We start from the raw sequence: 19,413 nt of genomic DNA, 5'->3' as shown, positions 1-19,413 counted from the left end.
AGAGTCGCAGAGTGTGACCCCGTGAGTCAAGTAGGCACCGGAGCGAGAATTGTCGAGTCCGTGGAATTTTTGAGCCCGAGACCCGCCAAGGCAGGGAATCGAACCCTGGTCCACGGCTGATCTCAGCTTCCGGGTATGCCACCTCTAACCACTGAGCCACGCTTCTCCACCAACCAACAACCCAATGCATTTCGAACTCTTATAAGTTCTTCCTCAGGGGTACTGAAATGAATTGAAAAAAGACTGTATAAGCAACAGATAAAAAAATTAAATAAAAAACACATGCCTATATTAACTGTGCATAATTCCATGAACAAAAAAGATTTGTGCCAAGCATTGTCCCACCCTACCCTTTTGCTCCCCTAATAAACTCACGTGTTGCAATATTTGTAATAATCTGCCAATGTATCCAAACCACTAATGCCTATAAACTTCCTGGACCTTCACTGTGCTGTCCCTTTAAATCAACCCACTTGTTTTCTCAAATAATCAAAACTGCACGAAGACACGATGTTGTGCAAATACTCGCCCCTTTCCCCAAGCTGTTCTTACATTTATAAGAACATTGCTGTATTCTATTTACCTTGTTACCGGAACCAGTGGCTCCCAATATGTGTGTCGCCTTGCGTGTTCAGCAATAAAAAAGAACCAACCTACCACCCGCCAGAATTTCCTTTAAATCCAGCTCCCTCATGTGTGCTGAATGAACCCTTGATTACACTGAAACCCCGTGACCTCCTCCGTTCTCGATGCTAGCTCATAAAAGACTAACTTTCCCATCAAACAGTGCCTCAGTGCCGAATGCCTGAAACCTGAACTGGAATTTAGCTGCATACATAATCTTCATGATAAACACCAAATAAATGAAAATACGAGTGTTTTTTACTTTAACACATTGTACAAAATAAATGAGTGAGTAAATAGTGACATAAATCCACACGACTTATTTTGCTAGTGAACCACCTCTTCAATCAAATCAAATGTGCAGTCCTAAATTTTAAAATGATGTCTAGTATACAGTCCTAAATCGATCTTAATAAAAACAAAATCCGCTCGAGTTCATAAGATGTGATGCTGTCTCCGAGGTGATGATCTTTGAGGCACATTCTTTTCTCCAACAGTGGATGAACGTATGGGGTGCAATTCACTTTTGAGACGGAATTAACAAAGTCAAAGTGCATGATAGTGAATGCACACCTTCCCTTTTCACATTCGATTAATTTTAATTAATTTTGAGCTTTAATTGCCTTAACTGCGTGCAAAACAGCGCCGTGACCGTCCCTTTCCACAGCTTCACAAAGATGCTTCGAAGAGGGCAACTTGCGTGCGGATGGATTTATGTCACTATTTACTCACTCATTTATTTTGTACAATGTGTTAAAGTAAAAAACACTCGTATTTTCACTGGCCACTGGTTCCGGTAACAAGGTAAATAGAATACAGCAATGTTCTTATAAATGTAAGAACAGCTTGGGGAAAGGGGCGAGTATTTGCACAACATCGTGTCTTCGTGCAGTTTTGATTATTTGAGAAAACAAGTGGGTTGATTTAAAGGGACAGCACAGTGAAGGTCCAGGAAGTTTATAGGCATTAGTGGTTTGGATACATTGGCAGATTATTACAAATATTGCAACACGTGAGTTTATTAGGGGAGCAAAAGGGTAGGGTGGGACAATGCTTGGCACAAATCTTTTTTGTTCATGGAATTATGCACAGTTAATATAGGCATGTGTTTTTTATTTAATTTTTTTATCTGTTGCTTATACAGTCTTTTTTCAATTCATTTCAGTACCCCTGAGGAAGAACTTATAAGAGTTCGAAATGCATTGGGTTGTTACTACGTTGGCTCGAAGGAATGTAAAAAGCACATATCTATGTTCAAGCTTAAGGCGACATATGATAAATGAAAATGCGTAATAAACATTCAAGCATCATCTGGCTGTCTCTGGAGTGTCTTTAAAAAGATTGGGAGTACATTGATCACTGTATGAGATTATCATGGAACACTATGGATTACTTGGATAAATATGAGTCAGTTTGGAGGAAAGCTTCCTCATTGCAGCTGTGCAGCAGTTGGGGGCACGCAAGTTGCCCTCTTCGAAGCACAAAATGAGAAGGAACATCACGTTCAGCTTCGCAGGGCCGTCCAAGATGAAAATAACAGACAGGAAGGGCACCAACGTCTTCGAAGACCCTAACGAACTAAGGAGATACCTAGAGGGACCAACCCAGGAGGAAATGGACCTGCAGAGCCCAGGAGCAAAGAGAAGAGCATCGTCACAGGCGGAGCTGAATAAGGCGCACTGAACATAAACAACAGCCAACCGCAAGTCCTATATGCACAACTACCTGCGAACTTTCAACAACATACCTACCTCAACCAGGAGAAAGCAGCGACACGACTATCATGCGGCCGCAAGAGGGACCCTTTCACAAGTACACAAAAAGACAACCTATCTACCTCTATCCACCTCAAGTTCCCGACGAGCGCAAGCGTGACAACTACGACCACCCCATGACACTAGCAGCAGAGGGGTAAAAAGGACGCAGACACTATGGAAAGCAGCGGCGGAAGGATGCAAAGACACACCAGAGTCGACATATCCTTTTTCTCTTTTCCACATGCTCGAACAATTGGGGGGAAAGCCACTATGCATGGGACACAAGACCTCCTCACCTGCTTAACAGACAAGGACTTGGGGGGGAGAGAGGGAGGACCCTTGCTGTCACATGCTCACATTTCAATAGGCGGAGGGAGGGGGGGAGGGAGGGAGGGGGGTGGGGGAAGAAATGGGAATGGAAAACTACGGGTAAACGCCACAGTACATGTATATGTATCTCACTCACTGTACATCTATCTTATCTACATCCCCGCTGTCACTACCCCACGGCCCGGGGGGGCCGCTAGAGGAGGAACGAACAGAACAATGCCACAGATAGCCACACACCAAGCCCACCCACTGAGCGGCGAAACACCGAAACCACCATGAACCCACCAACGCAAGCCGGGCGAGCCACAATCCTCAAAGTAGTGTCCATGAACGTCAAAGGTCTCAACCACCCCATCAAGCGCAGGAAGGTGCTAGACCACCTAGCCAAACTGAAGGGAGACATCTACGTACTTCAGGAAACCAAGCTATCACAAGAAGAAGCATCCCATCTGAAGGCAAGATGGATAGGAGAAATCCTATGCTCTACTGCCAAACAAAAAAAGCGAGGGGTGATCACCATAGTGAGCAAGAAAGCTAACCTAATCCTAAACACCTCCCGTACGGATGAGGAAGGCAGAGTACTACTCGCAAGCCTGGCCAGAGGAGATGAACGGATACATATAGCCAATATTTACGGCCCCAACGCAGAGGACAAACACTTCTGGCAGGAAGTAGGCACGATGCTCGGGAAGTCCCTCAAGATGAGCTTCTTTTAGTGGCAGGCGACATGAACCAAGTTTGGGACCAGGCAACAGACAGACACCCACACAGAACTAGCCACGAATCACAAAACACCAACACCCTGAAAAACCTCTGTGCCAAGCTCCACCTCGCCGATCCATGGAGACTTCAACACCCAAGCGCAAGGGAGTACACCTTTTACTCACACCCACACAACTCCTACAGCAGGATAGACTATATACTGATGTCCAGCACACACACACACCTTATAGACCACACTGAAATAGCGCTGATAACCATATCAGACCATGCACACATCACACTGTCACTGAGCGGAAGACACAATGAGAAACCAACGAGCAGATGGAGATTGAACAGCGCCATCCTGCAGAACCCCAGCAATGTGAAAGAAATCGAAGACACCATACGAGAGTACCTGGACCACATCGACAATGACGAGGTGGAGAAGAGCACTATCTGGGACGCCCTAAAAGCGACATTGAGAGGGAAACTGATAAACATCAAGGCCAGAATGAACCGCGGTAGAAACAAGAAAATCAAGGGCCTAGAAGAAGAGATTGCCCTTCTGAAAAAGGGGCACTGCGCGAACCTGACAGACAGGAACACCCTAACGGCCCTAACCAAAAGGAAATATGAACTAAACAAGATCCTCAGCGAGAGGGCAGGTACATGGATAAATAAATTCAGGGCAATAAACCAATGCGCAGCCAACAAGGCGGGGAAACAACTGGCGTCTTACCTGAAGGCAAAACAGAGGCAGCACACAATCGCTGCCATAACTGACAAATCAAACAAATCACAAACAACAAACAAGGGTATCCTAGAGGTCTTCAGACAATTTTACCAAGAACTATACTGCGCTGACAAAAACCTAGACGCCGATGGAGGCTCAAGCCTACTCAGCAAGACCAACCTGCCAGCCCTCACAGCGGCTCAAAGGGATACACTTGAGGAAGACATAATGGACGCGGAAATCGACGCAGCAGTCACCCAACTCAAACCCAACAAAACTCCCGGACCGGATGGGTACACGGCAGACTTCTACAAGACATTCATCGGCCAACTGAGACCCATCATGGCTGCAACTGCCCCTGTGAATGCATTCACAGGGGCAGAGTGACAGACTCCATGGCCTTAGCCAACATCATTGTGATACCCAAAGAAGGGAAAGATCCGCAATTTCCACAAAACTACAGACCTATATCCTTAATCAATGTAGATTGCAAAATATACACGAAAATCCTGGCAAACAGACTGAACAGGGTCCTACCACTACTCATCCACAACTCGCAAGTGGGCTACATCAAAAACAGACTTTCCCAGGATAACACGCGACTACTATGCCATCTCATCAACCACACAACACACAGCGAGGACCAGGCAGTAATGATAGCTCTAGACGCTGAGAAAGCCTTCGACAGAGTATCATGGCCTTTCCTCAACGCATGCATGGAGAAATTCGGACTAGGTACAAAATACAGAACAATGGTAATGGCCCTCTACAACAAACCAAGAGCAAAGGTGGTGGTAAACGGGTGCACATCGGAGACACTAACGCTGGAAAGAGGCACAAGGCAGGGCTGCCCCCTATCACCCAGTCTCTTCCTCCTGGCACTAGAACCACTACTAGCCAGAATAAGAAACAACAAAGACATAACCGGTGTCAAAATCAAAAACAAGACGGTGAAACTCGCTGCCTACGCAGACGATATCCTCATCACCACCACAGAGCCCACCTCATAAATCACAGCCCTAATGGAGACCATAGGAGAATACGCAGCAGCCTCGGGATACAAGCTCAATAAGGACAAGTCGGAGTGTAAGCCAATGAACATGCACACCACTAAAGATGTACTGGGCCAGTCGTGCTTAGCCGCTCAAATACCTAGGCCTACTCTTTGGCAGGGACCTAAAGACAACACTTGAACACAACGAAGAGGCCATCCTGAAAAAGATAAAGGAGAGACTGGACACCTGGTCACCCAAATACATAAGCTGGTGGGGCAGGATTGAAACGATCAAGATGATGGTTACACCAGCTATCAACTACACGCTCAGCATGCTGCCCCTGGCTATGTCAGACAACTTCCACAAGAAACTTGATAAACTAATCAATGGCTTCATCTGGAGAGACAAAAGACCGAGAATAAGTCTAAAAAAACTGAGGCTAACAAAAAATTTGGGAGGCCTCAACCTAATGAACTTCAAAAACTTCCAGACGGCTTGCTTAGCGAAACAGGGCACCTTTTGGCTGACCAGCTTGCAGGAATACGAACCAGAGTGGCTGAAGGTGGAAAAAACCATCTTGGGGGGGCTCAACCCCATAGCGCTACTCACAGCGAACAAACACCCTCACCGATTCAACCCAATCCTCAGACACACCAAAGAGGCACTAATGAAAATAGACAAACGAATGGAACAGAAACTGAAGGGCTCAACCTGGGAGTCGATCTGGCTAAACACAAAAATAACGTACCAGGGTAAGACACTAGGCAGTGAAACGTGGATGGAAAAAGGCATAACCACACCCAACCAACTGGAAACAAAAAACTCGCCAATCACATTCCAAAACCTGCAACAACTACACGACCTCCCGGCAAAGGAACTATACACATTCCTGAAAATCAAAACGGCCATTACAAAGGCAGACCTAAGCAAAATCTCGCCAACCATCATCAAATACATGGAAGCTCTCAACGCGACTGGCCACCACACAGCAAAAATGTACAAGCTTCTCAACCCTCAAACATCCTCGCTAAACAAGAAAGTAACGAACACATGGGAATCACTCCCTGGAAGGCAGCTAAACAAGGAAGAAAAGGGCAAACTGTGGCGGTCGGCAACAACAAACAAGGTCACGCCACAACTGGCACAAACTAATTTCTGGCTCCTCCACAGAGCATACTGAACCCCGGCAAGACTCCACAAAGTAGGCATAAAGGTGGAACTGTGATAAAGAGGAAGGGACCCTGGAACACCTAACCTTCGAATGCCACAAAGTCAAGAAGTTCTGGGCGAAAGTAAACAACTTTATCAATGACATCACCAACAAGAATATAAAGCTAACCTTCGTGAGCCTCGCCACAGGCTTCATGACGGACTACCTGGACAGCAAAGAGGAGAGAGACCTGGTAGACATCCTACTAACGGCAGCACTAAAAATCATCCTAACAAACTGGAAGACCACAGCCAAAGCAAACTTCAAAACATGGATAAACTGGGTCACTTTCCTCAGAGGCACAGACAACATCACCAGCAAGTTCACAAAGGAGCACAATGCCAAAGATGGAATGTGGGAGCTCCTCGACACATACCTGGAGTCACGAAGGACTTAACGACAGACCCCCCACCTCTTTCTCTTTCTTTCTCTCTTCTTTCTGCATTATAATGTACTGTATGTAACTTCTGATATGAAACTTATATTTTAATAAAAACATTTGAAATAAAAAAAAAGTGCGTTGAGTTCTTTAAAGGAAAGAGTGTAAATCCGCCCGTAAACAATCCAATCCCAGTGGGCATGCCTAAAAGGAGACAGGGTGGCAACAAGGATTGATTGGTACACTTTCAGCAGTGCAATCATTGCACTGCTTTAGGCATAATTCGTGACGCCAAACGATGCGCCCGAATGAAAGCTGAAGGCAGAGCTGGGATGAGGCTTCTGGAATCGTATCGATTCCAAGAAGTCTCGTATGACGAAAGCAGTGCATGCGCTGCTGACGTCAGGCTGAGACCTAAAAAGTGCTGGCCCAATGGTGCTCCTCAGCAGCTGTACCCTATCCTACCCTTAATTGCTGGTTCACACAAAAGCCTGTCCACCCAAAGATGAGACCACTGCAATAAACACCTCAGGTAAGGCCTTACAGGAAAAGCAGGAGCAACTAGTAATTTCCCACAGGGAGTCTGCAACTGCTATAGGTTTCCTAAAACCAGATTTGTTCACAAAACCATATAGTAAAAGCTCCTCCACCAGCATTATTGCTACTTTATTATTAAGCAATAATGCTCAATCATGATATTTCTGTCCTCACTAAACTGCCTTGGTCACATGGCCCAGAGGCTTGGTGTTGTTGTGTCACTACCCAGATTGTAGCAGCTGTAGCTGTTGGTACTGTGCACATGGCTACAGGTTTTGGGTTTGCCAACTAAATTAATTTTGGTCATCACAAAAGTTTTTTTTTCTGGGGTAATGGTGTACAGTGGAGCAAGCACATATCCTATGATCGTATTGTGGTTTTGTTTTGTATCATCAGAATCTGCTTACACTCCACGGTCTGTAGCCGTGCCTTGCGCCCACTCCTTTTGGCTGCAGAGCTCTGCAGACTCTGGTTGTAAAGTCCACAATGCACCTGTAGCAGGGCTTGACATTCAGCCATAAAGAGCCCATGTACTCTTAGAGCCCACTGAACATTGCATTACTTTGTGTGTCTGGTCCCAGGGTTGGACCTATGATAACACCATGTGCAACCTGTTCTTGGCCACAGAGCTTAGTAGTCACCTGGCAAAACCATCAATTTGACCATAATGACGCTAACAAAATCAAACTAGATTTTCGCAGAGAGATCAAAACTTGGCTGTTTAAGCAATACATTTAAGAAATGGTTGACCCGTATTCAGTACCTGACCGTGCAATGCTGGGAAGCCTCAGGGCAGCCATGCGCTTTACAAATCACATTAATAATAATAATAATTTGTAAACTTTTGTGACCAATTATCACTTCGTCTGGCAAACTCTTAATAAAACATTTTTAAATTGAGCCCGCAGGCAGCCGCGTGTGCTGTTGCTTGGCGACCTACTGTAAAGAACAAGCATTTGTAACGCAATAGGTCTCGCATTTACGAGAGTTTGAGCTATTGATATTGTAAATGACAAAGCCTTTTATTTATGTGTTGATTTTTAAAACATAAAAAAAGCCATTGCCATTTACTATGCCAATAGCTTAAAATCTCGTAATTGCGAGACCTATTGCATTGCTGGCTGGCACACCAGGGCAGAAGCGTTTCAAGACCACAGATTTCTATATGTGGGGGAAAAAGAAACCACCAGCGGATCCGCTCACTGTAGAGCAGCCAAAAGAGGGAAGGCAAAAATAAAACAACTATAACTGTCAAATAACAAAATTAAAGTACATGTTGTGCAGTCAAACACCAAAAGGAGGACAAGACTGAAGAACAGAAGCTGTGTAGTCGGAGTGCGTGGTACTGATAAGGATTAGAATGAGACAACCTGTTCGCATCAGCCCAGCAACACCTCAAGGTTAAACAACAATGACAGCACAAGCGATAAAAGGATGACTGACAGCAGCATGGCGGAGTGACTGAAAAGGCAACTTGTCGGCTCTTCTAACTGTGTCTGGAATTACTAATAGGGGACGTGTAAATTACGCAGCAGAGATGACAAAATTGTGAGGCAGAAAAAGGCAAATTATGCAGCGTAAAGCGCTACATTTCGTGACAGTATAATTTCCTTACTTTGTCGTTTTTACACTGATTAACACGGTCTCAGCAAAACTTTTTACCTCATTAGTACAAGTTTATTACCTAAAAACAGCAGTAAGCAAAGGAAAGAGATCAACCACACAATAGCCTTCCACAGCACCGCAGGACGTGTTGCAGTGTTTGAGTTAGAAACAATTTTCGTTGTTAAAATCTGCAGATTACGCACCAAATAATGATTTTTCTTTGCAGTAACATACAACGACAGGAGCCAGATTAATTTACTGCGATCACAGCACTGCAATAGCCCAAACACTGCACAACAGATCCATCGCTTCACCCTGCATCCCCCTGCTGCCCAGAATAACCCACCAAGGCCTCCTTCACCCACACCGCTCTCCGGGGTACTCACCGAGGCACGCCAGGTGCCCTGCCGCTCCAAAGGCTGGTCGGGGAACACTGACACAGCAATGCACTGCGGGCTGCATGGAGCGGCTCACTCGGTCAGGGTTTCTCGGTCGGCTCGAGCACTCCAGCAGCCTCGCTGACCTCCGCGGCCGCAAGAATGAAGCCCCAGGAACGTGACCGGGACTCAGTGGATTTGGGTTTTGACAGCCGTGAAAATAAAATGAATAGCAACAAGTAGCCGGGAGCAGGACAGCAAAAAAAAAAAACCTCCATAAATTAGCGTCCGCGTCCTTTGATCACGTGACAATGTTTCTCTTCTGTCCCAGCCAATACCAAAACCAGGCATGAAGGCAGCGTGGGTGCAGGAAGCCCGGAGCCTCAGGTAAGAATGGCAACGAGGAGAAAGCTGCAACACTGACTTGACAGTCACCAATCAATCAGAGTGCCGACTGGCACATGCTCCAAGCATGAAGTCAGCATGGTTGCAGGAAGTCCGGAGCCCTGGCTCGTGTGCTTCACAGCTGTCCTGAAGACTTTTCCTATCTGCTTGTTAAATAAACAAGCAGAAAAGAAAAGTCTTCACGACAGCCGTAAAGCAGGCGATCCAGTCCGGGTGGAACGGACCAAAAGGCCAAAGGGAGGCAACCCAAAAAGCTCATTTCCAAAGGCAGGCCACCGTTTAGTATAAACGGTGATGCCAGCCAATGGAAATGAAGGGCGGGGCTTAAATCCCTTTTCTGAAAATCCTCTTTAACAATAAATCTCGCAGAGGCGAGCAGCGCTTTGTGCTGTAACGCCACGGGAGACCTAAAAAAGGACTTTTAGACCACCCTTTACTTATCATTCGTAGCATCATTAGCACTCGTCTTTGCTGCCTTCTCATTCAGCAGCATATGTGAGGTGTCACTTCCTGTATCACTTCCTTGTATTCTGTAGCGCATGGACCAAGAACAGATTGATTTATCTTAATTAATGTCAGTCCACTTCTCGCACTGTGATTTTAGCATTTTTGCTGAGTGCAAACTCGACCCAAAGGTTTTGGAGCACTTTAAATGAACACCAGTTACATTACACAAGTACATATTATTTTATTTTTTGTTTGTCACGGGGAGATTAAGTGATTTGTCCAGAATCATAGGATGTTTAACGGATGCTGAGATGCGAACTTGGTTCCTTAATTACAAAGTTGGCAGCTTTGGAGTTAGTATAGTACAGAAAAAAAAACAGCAACTATAAATATAAAATTCACAATGAACACATAAAGGCTAAGCGAACATGAGTATATGGACGAATGAGCTATTTATTCATGGAGTAAAATGTACGATAAATTTATTATCAATCTATGAATTCCATGTTACTGAGATTTAATAACATATGATCTCTATAATCCAAATAAAACATCAAACACCAATATAATCCTACCTTCAGACAAGCAGTCGTCAAACAACATTTATCACACTACCAAATGAGTTAACACCAAATACTGTTCTGAGTGTCAGCAGTATCTAAAACTGAACACGTCTTCCTACCACATTATTTTATAGGATTATTTTTGAACAATTCATAAATTAAGACAATTCATTTGTTTAGAACAGAAGAGCTGTAGCTTGTGTTCTTGATTCTTTCATCCAGAAATATGGTCTGCTCATATTTCGGTGGACATCAGAAAAGCCACAATATATTGTTGTAAGTACCTGCAAATATATTGCATGTTCCGCTTAGCCTAAACAATAATATTGAATTAATTTGTAACAAAACATAGGTTCTTTTAAAGAGTGGTCAGAACTTTCACCGCGATATAAAGAAGAAATCCCCATACCAAAATATGTTTTAACATGCATAGGATGATACCTTACCCAAAATCACATTAAAAATAGAAATTAGGAATTTTACAGGAAACCTCAGCTGTACCATAGTTAAATAACGTCCATGTGGAATGCCATGCAAATCACCCATGAACAGCAAATGAGGATATAAACAACAATTCTCAAAAGATCACATGGTGAGCACACATTATAACGACAGAAAATACAGATGCAGAACTTTTTACTAGGCAGAATTTAACAACTAGCTGGTGGTTAAGCCCAAGAGTTGAATAAATAGGTCAAGGTGGCGTTATAAAGGTAAACAAGATCTTACCTCTGTAGCACAGGTTACTAAAAGGAATATGGCCCGGGCAAATTGTATTAGCAACCCCACCTGACGATATTACACAATAACTAGAAAGGCTATTAATGACGAAACGATTTTGCCAGGTTGGTTAAATAAGGCAAATGAATGATATTGCACATATGGCATTTATCTTGGCAATCTCGGGGGACTCGTGAGCCGGTGGAATATGCATCTCCTATCCACTAATGCAGAGGAAACGGCAATGTCAGGGGACTCAGGAACTGACGGTATCAAAGCCTCCAATTGTCTGAATATGGAGGATAAGAGGAGTGCCGGCATCATCCTTATAAGGAGACAAAGAGGTGGATCCTTGCTACCGCTCTGTTCAGAGCAGCCTACTATGTGAAGTTGATGGTTGATAAAAGACTAGCAAAAGAAATAGGGTACGAAGTTCCTTGGTGCATTAAAAAATCTAAGTCAGAGACCTAGTTAAGTAGTGGGAGGAGAGTAAGTGCCTTCAGTGAATACCAAAACGAGTATTCACAGAAGGCACTACTCATCAATGAGTAAGTGCCTTCTGTGAACACCAAAATGAGCAAGTACCTTCTGTGAATACCAAAATGGTAGTAAGTTTAGGATTTTGTCTTAAGTTAGTTCTGTGAATCAGGCCCATTGACTGTATTATATCTTATGGGATTTTCCCCTGTGATGTTGTTATTTAAACCTCGTTTATATATATCAAAGATAAAGATCCAAAAAATGTCTTTACTTTTTCTCACTATCATACTTTCAATCTCATGGGCAACTTCAATTTTCTCTAAAATTAACCATCTGATGTCTTCTGGATCATGTTTTTTCTCCTGAAATTGTTTCACCAAAGGTGCAGTCAATTTGACTGTCCTAATCGCAGACCGGTGTTCAGTTAGTTGTATAGTTATGGGTAGAGCCGTCTCGCCCACATAGCCCAAAGCACAGCAATACAGTTGCAAATATATGACATTTTTAGTTTTGCAGAGTGAAAACGTTTTTAACCTGACAGTATACCCATTATGTGTGATGGTATCGGTCTCGATGGCTGAATCACAAGCTTTACATTGTGTACATTTGTGGGTCCCAACTATGGGTAAACTACAGTCGATGGCCTTATGTATAAAAGGGATATTGGTTCTAAAACGAGAATGAACTACAAAATCCTTGCTGTTCTTGTTGCAAAGATGCACACAAATAAGCCTAGGAAGCTTATGACTGTCTTCAGCATCACTGTTTAAAATATGCCAATAGGAATAAATAATTTGCCCGATCTCCTCATTCATCGTAGAATGCCTCCTAATATAAACTAAATGGGGTTCAGTATGTCGCTGTTGATCAAGTAAGAGGTGGCTCTTATAAAAAAACATCGCTCTCTTAAAGGCACCACGCACTAGGCATTTAGGGTATCCTCTATTGAGGAATTATTCTTTCATCTCAATGGCTTGGGTGTCACAATCTGTTATATTGGTGCAATGTCTGCACAACTGCAAAAAATTGCCTAAAAGGATTATTTTGTTTCTGTGTGTGCGGATGGTAACTATCAAAATGTAACAGGGTATTCGTGGATGTTGGCTTGACATATAGTTAAACTTCGCGGAAACTGGCATTATGGCGTATGAGGATATCTAAGAATTAAGAAATTAAGCCAGAGAAGGAATTCCTCCAAATGTTCTTGCGAATAAGTCCAAATAAACAAAATATCATCGATATATCGTGACCAGTGGGTCACTGATTCAAAAAATGGGGCGACTTCCTTATCGATGTTTTTCTTTTCAAATTGTGCCTTGTATATTTTGGCTACCTTTGGGCACCAGATGCCCCCATGCTGACTCCTTTGATTTGTTTGAACATTTGTCCCCCAAATTCCCATGAGTTCACAGAGAGAACCATCTGTAAACATTCAACAATGAATGCTGTTGGGCCTGCAATAGTGTGTTCCTCAATAAACCAGCAGAGCGCTTCTAAAGCTTGTCCTGAGGAATATTGCAGCGAAGAGCTTTAATGACTAAAGCCTTTGGAGGTAGTGCCACATCCGATACTCACCTTTTGTTCAGAGAATAGCTGTCTCTCTTCTCTCTCACATCCTGCACGTGTGCCGTTTTCATCAACAAGGACTTATCGCTGCTTTTTCCCCTTAAATTATCTTTTTTATTTTGTCATCACATCCTCCAAGTATGAGACGTGATGAGTTCATCCTGTCATTGCCCATTTCTTACCTATTCATTAAAAACAGCCATTAGATTGTAGAGCTTGAGTGAACTATCCAAAATAGGCACAAACAATACATCTAATTAATCGCTCCCACTTGTCTTGTCACTCTGCTTCTCCCACTCAATCTTCCTTTTCGGTCTTTATTCCTGAGCTCTCTCCCTCAGACCTGCTTTCTACCCTGGCCTCATTTAAGCTGTTTATCTCTGCTCTCGCCGAACCTTGGGCCTCATTTATGAGCCCTTGCGTCACTTTTAAGCCGCTGGTGCGTCACTTTTTGTGACGCACCAGTGGTGTAAAAAATGTGCCTTGTTGTGCCATATTTACAAAGTGACGCATCTAGGTAGATGCGTCACTTTGTAAACCCCTGCACCACATTATACCTGCGCCAGGTATAATGTATGCAAGGGGGGGTATTGACGCAAGGAAGGGTCGTAGAAGTGACGCAGTGAAATCTATGAGATTTCACTGCGTCACTTTTAGGATGCCGTTGCGTCAAAATCTTGCGCCTGTCTCACAGCAGGCGTAAGACTGATGCAGGCCCTTTCACATGGGGCTAGCCCCATGTGAAAGGACACATTGCTGGAGTTGCATCACTTTTGTGACACACTCCAGCAATGCGTCACTTTTGCGCTTACAGATACGTCAGAAATACTGACGTATCTGTAACTCCTTGCGACAAGATGCGTCATACATTAAATATGACGCATCAGGAATGTCGCAAGGAGTCCACAGTGAAAAGTGACGCATCGCTGCTTTCAGGCAGCGATGCATCATTTCTCAAAAATGAAGCCCCTTCTTTCTAGCGATTGTTCACATGCACTGTGTCACTGCAAAGCTCTCTCACCTCCACCTATATCCTGGGTATAGTGAGCCAGCTGGTCCTTACTGCAGTAGCTCACTACCCCGGATATGCACCCTGTACATGATGATGATGAATACAGATTTATAGAGTGCACAGATGCTCCTGGGAGTGTCCCGGCACTAGTCTAACACCAAGTAGAAGATTACAGAGTGAATAGCCAAGTGTTTAGCCCTTTACCTAAAAGCAAGTTCCGACCTTTCCTGCCTCAGGTGAAGCGGGAGAAAATTCCATGCAGGCGGGCCTAGGAAGGAAAAAGAGTGTCCACTAATCCTTGCCATCCTCACTCTCAGCACTCTAGCAAAGTCAAGGAGGCTCCTGGCAGGATTGTAAAAATGAATACAGGAGGCCAGGTAACATGGGCCAATATTGAGCAAGGCATGACAAATCAACACCAGTATTTTAAACAAATTCTCTTCCTTACTAGCAACCAGTGCAAGGAAGAAAGATGCCTAGAAATCCTAATTCTCCTAGACAAATTCAGTAGAAGTCATGCCTGTGCATTTTTGCACTATTTTGAAGTTTGTGAATGGAGCACTCCAGAAGACCAAGATATAAGGCATTAGAATAATCCAGGCGAGAAGTTATCAAAGCCTGGCTGAAAAGGACAGAAAGAACAAAACCATTTTCAAAGCCTGCAGGATACCAAAACACATTCCAGTCACAGCACTGATGTGAGGTTTGGAAAGATAAGCACTTAATTTCCAAATTCTTGGCTGTCTCTGTGAAAGACTCAGGCGGAGCAGAAGCATCTGGCCAACATGCCGACCAGCTGGTAGGTGCCATAGTGCCAAAAAAGAGTATTTCAGTTTTGTCAGTATTACACATCAGTTGTTCCTGATGCAACCAGTCAAACACGACAGATAAGCATGATTTAATATAGACCCTCTGCATCCTTGATGGAGAAGAGAATATGAGTATCATCTACATATGATACAATCTTTGCTCCAAATGACTCAACTACTGAAGCAAGCGGAGTAGGATAAACATGTAACAAAGTTGGGCTGAGGACAGAGCCCTGTGGGACCCCAACTGAAATTGTCCAATTGCCGGAAGCAAACAAGGAAGGCAAACCTCCTACCCTGTATTGTCTAAGAAGGAGGTCAGCCACCTGAGGGCCAGATTCTTCACACCAATCCTAGAAAGGCAATCCAGCAGGAATGCATGGGGAACCATATCAAAGAAGGTTGACAGATGAATAAAATCACTACAGTCTGGCATCCAGCGTGCCTTTGATTTGTTCTGCCACCTGGAGTAGGGCTGTGTCAGTACTTACATTCCTCCTAAAGCCCGACTGACTACAAATAAGGAGATTGTTAGTCTCCAGATAACAAGAGAGTTGCCTGTTGACTTATTTCTCCAAGATCTTCGAGACTGCTGACAGCAGTGAGATGGGCCTATAATTACTTGGCAGATTAAGGTCGGACTAAGGCTTCTTTAGCAATGGAAGAATCTTTGCCTGTTTTCAATCCATGGGGACTGTTACGGAATTCAATGACTCATTCATCAGCTTATTTGCCACCATGATTAGTACACTGGTGGGGCAAGGATCAGCGAGGGAACCTGACTTAACACTTAGGATGGCTGCTAGTGACTTCTCAAGAGAGATTGGTTCTAAAGAAAAGAGGGAGCAGCCCACCTCTTTAATTACTTCTCAAGAAGGGAGAAGCCGCTAAGTCCCTGTGCAGAGCCTCCACGACTGAGTTGGATGTTAACAATTTTCTCCTGAAAAAAGATAGCTAATTTATTACACCATTCTAAAGACAGAGGAGCTTCTCAAGCTGGCATGAATAGCTAGCAGCAGTAAAACACTATGGGGAATGATGCAGTGGCGAAAAAAGGAGAAACACTTCGCTGAGGTAGCACGACACCCAGCATAAGCAAGTGAAGACTACCCAGCCCAGCTTACACCCAAGGGAGTGGGGAGCCCTACACAAAACAATAACCTGGCATGGCTGATGAGACAAATGCAGCATCCCCACAGGGGCAGCAACAAGGACATGTCCCCCAGCAACATGCACTAGCGGGGGTGTTACAGCCATTCATTGTGTTAGTCGACCCAGCGACAAACTCACCCCGCTGGAAGACATTGGTAGGCAGGCTGGACAATTATTTTGTTGCCACCCGAGAGAACTATGGGCCTGTCAAATGCTCACTACTACTCCATTACGCAGGAGAGGAGATTTATAAATTATTTGAGCACCTTCCCAACACCGGTGCAGTAAATGACTATGACGCAGTGGTATGAGCCCTTGACACGCATTTCGATACACAATTGAATTCGGACTTCAAGTGCTTTAAACTCCGCCAAGCCCGCCAACAAGAGGGAGAATCAGTCGACGTATTCTTCATATGCCTGCACAAATGAGCCAGCACAAGCACAGCAGTCAAGAGAAATAAGGGCACAGAACATCCAAAGGTGCCGGAGCAAAACACTTGGCCAGATCCCATGATCTGTCTCCAGAAAAATCTACCGTGATGGATATTGCCATAACCCAGACTCCAGAGAAAGTTCCCACCATGAAGAAGGAGTGGATTGATGATATGTACATGAGAGGAAAAACACAAATGCCCAGAGGGCTGGCTCTGCCATAAACAGGGCCATGCTGCAGGTACTGTGATTGCGATGAACATTCCCGTGACGATTGCAAGGCTCACAGATGCTCCTGCTTCAACTGTAGCAAAATGTATCATTTTGAAACAATATGCCGAGGAGGGCAATGAGGAAGAGGTGCCAAAAGGGAGGCAAAACCCCACCAAAGTGGTGCGACAGCTGTCCATAAATGAAGCTGAGACCCAAGGATCGGAAAAGTACTTTCAATGACACAGACAGCGGTTAGAGCCCTTGTTTTCAGAAGGCGAAGAGGAAGCCTTTCTCATATCGCTCACAAGTGACCTGAAAAGGCACAGAAGACCACAACCGGCATGCGTTGTAGAGATCGCCAGATCAGTAGTCAAAGCCCTTATCAATGCAGGTGCGTTGAGAAACATGATGGGCGTTCAACAATACCGTTGCCTCCAGCCAAAACCCACACTGACCCAATCACACACCAAACTATTCACATATGGGGAGCCAGTCCCCACTGCCCCTCAAGGGATGCTTGACTGTAAGTGTCCAATCGAATGATCAGGAAACCCTGATGACATTCCATGTGGTCGACAAAGAGGCCAACACCCTAATTGGGAGCCATACAGCAGAAGACCTAGTGATCATCTCATTGGGTGGAGTGTGACGGCTCATCAGGCCCATCAGGTTGACAAGTTGCTCAGCCAATTCCTCGAACTATTCAATGGCCTGGGACGTCTCAAGACCCGCCTGTTAAATGACACCTTATCAAATTAGTCAAACCAATACCCCTCTGCCATCGATGTGTACCGTTCGATCTAAGGCCACTAGTCGAGCTAAAGCTTGACATGAGAGCCATGGGGTGATTGAGAAGGTTTCTGGTTCAACGCCCTGGGTATCCCCTATGGTCATAGCTGAAAAAACCAAAGCACCCTCAAAAGGTGCGCCTGTGACACTTCATCCCCACAATGGACGATATCGCAGATTTAAACGGAGCACTGTGGTTCTCTAATTTAGATCTCAACGTTGGACACTACCAACTGCTCCTCTCAGAAGAAAGCAGATACATAACAACATTTTTCACATACCTTGTGCTTCGCCTTTACAAAAGACTACATTTTGGTGTATCCTCAGCAGCAGAAGTATCCCAGGATACCATACGAAAGAATCTATCAGGACTCCAGAGCATCATGAACCCAAGTGAGCATAACCTGATAAATTCTGCGAGTGCTGAGGTGTATCACAGACATCTCAGAGTAACACTAAAATGTCTATGGGAACATGGTGTCACTCTACACTGAGAGAAGCATCTATAGGGTTCTTTGGATATATTTTTAATCAAGAAAGGGTACAGGTCGCTCTTCAGAAATCCCACGCCATCAGGCAGGCCCCAGCTTCGGCCACTGGATCTAAAATGCTCAGTTTCCGGGGAATGGCCACATAATGTGGAAGGCTCATTCCCAACTTCGTAATCAATTTCTGAGCCATTGAGAGCCCTTACCAAGGTCGATGCTGGTGAGATGTGAAGCCAGAAAATGGAGGAAGCATTCCAGAAGGTAAAGGCAGCTCTCCTGAGCAAAACAATGATGGCATACCTCAACCAGAAGAAGAGTACTGAGCTGCTTGTTGATGAGAGCCTGGTGGGGCTGGGAGCCATGCTCTCCCAAGAGGTAAAACCGGGGAGATGGGCACCGTTGGCAACACAAAGCACTCACTGCAACTGAAGCTTGGTACACCCAAATCGAAAGGAAAGCCGTAGCCATTAAATGGGTGTGTGGACACTTCCTCCTATACCTGTGCGGGAGGCCCTTCAGAGTGCTCACAGACCACCAACCACTCGTCCCATTACTTTTGAGGTACAGCACCTCATTCGCTGTCTCGGATTGAACGCGGGACCGTTCAGCTTCCACACTACCACCTAGAAGTGGTTATTGACAGGGATACAAAAATCTGACAGATTACCTCTCACACCATCCACCCCAGGTTACTGAAGAAAGTGATAACGGCATTGGAACGACTGAAGAATACATCAGCATGGTGTCCTGAGGAGCTTGCCTAAATGCACTGTGTGAAATTGAGGAAGCCACAGTGCAGGATGCAGTGCTGATGAAGGTGAAAGATGCTCTACAACAAGGCTCGTGGCAGAACTTCCTACATGACACCTATAGCTTGAATGGCCCAGACGTGTATAGACCCACCCAAATGTGGAGGGTACGCAATGAACTCAGTGCCACTCATGACAGCCTTATACTGCAAGTTTGCAGGCTGGTGATTCCTGAAAGTCTGCAACTCCAAGTGACAACACTGGCTTATGGTGGGCACCAAGGAACTGCTAAGATGAAATCACATATGCGGGAGAAAGTTTGGTTTCCCAACCTCAA

The sequence above is a fragment of the Lissotriton helveticus genome, chromosome 5_1 (assembly GCF_964261635.1).
Source record: "Lissotriton helveticus chromosome 5_1, aLisHel1.1, whole genome shotgun sequence".
In the NCBI taxonomy this organism is placed as follows: domain Eukaryota; kingdom Metazoa; phylum Chordata; class Amphibia; order Caudata; family Salamandridae; genus Lissotriton; species Lissotriton helveticus.
The sequence above is the reverse complement of the archived record's forward strand: the minus strand, read 5'-3'. Positions refer to the sequence as shown.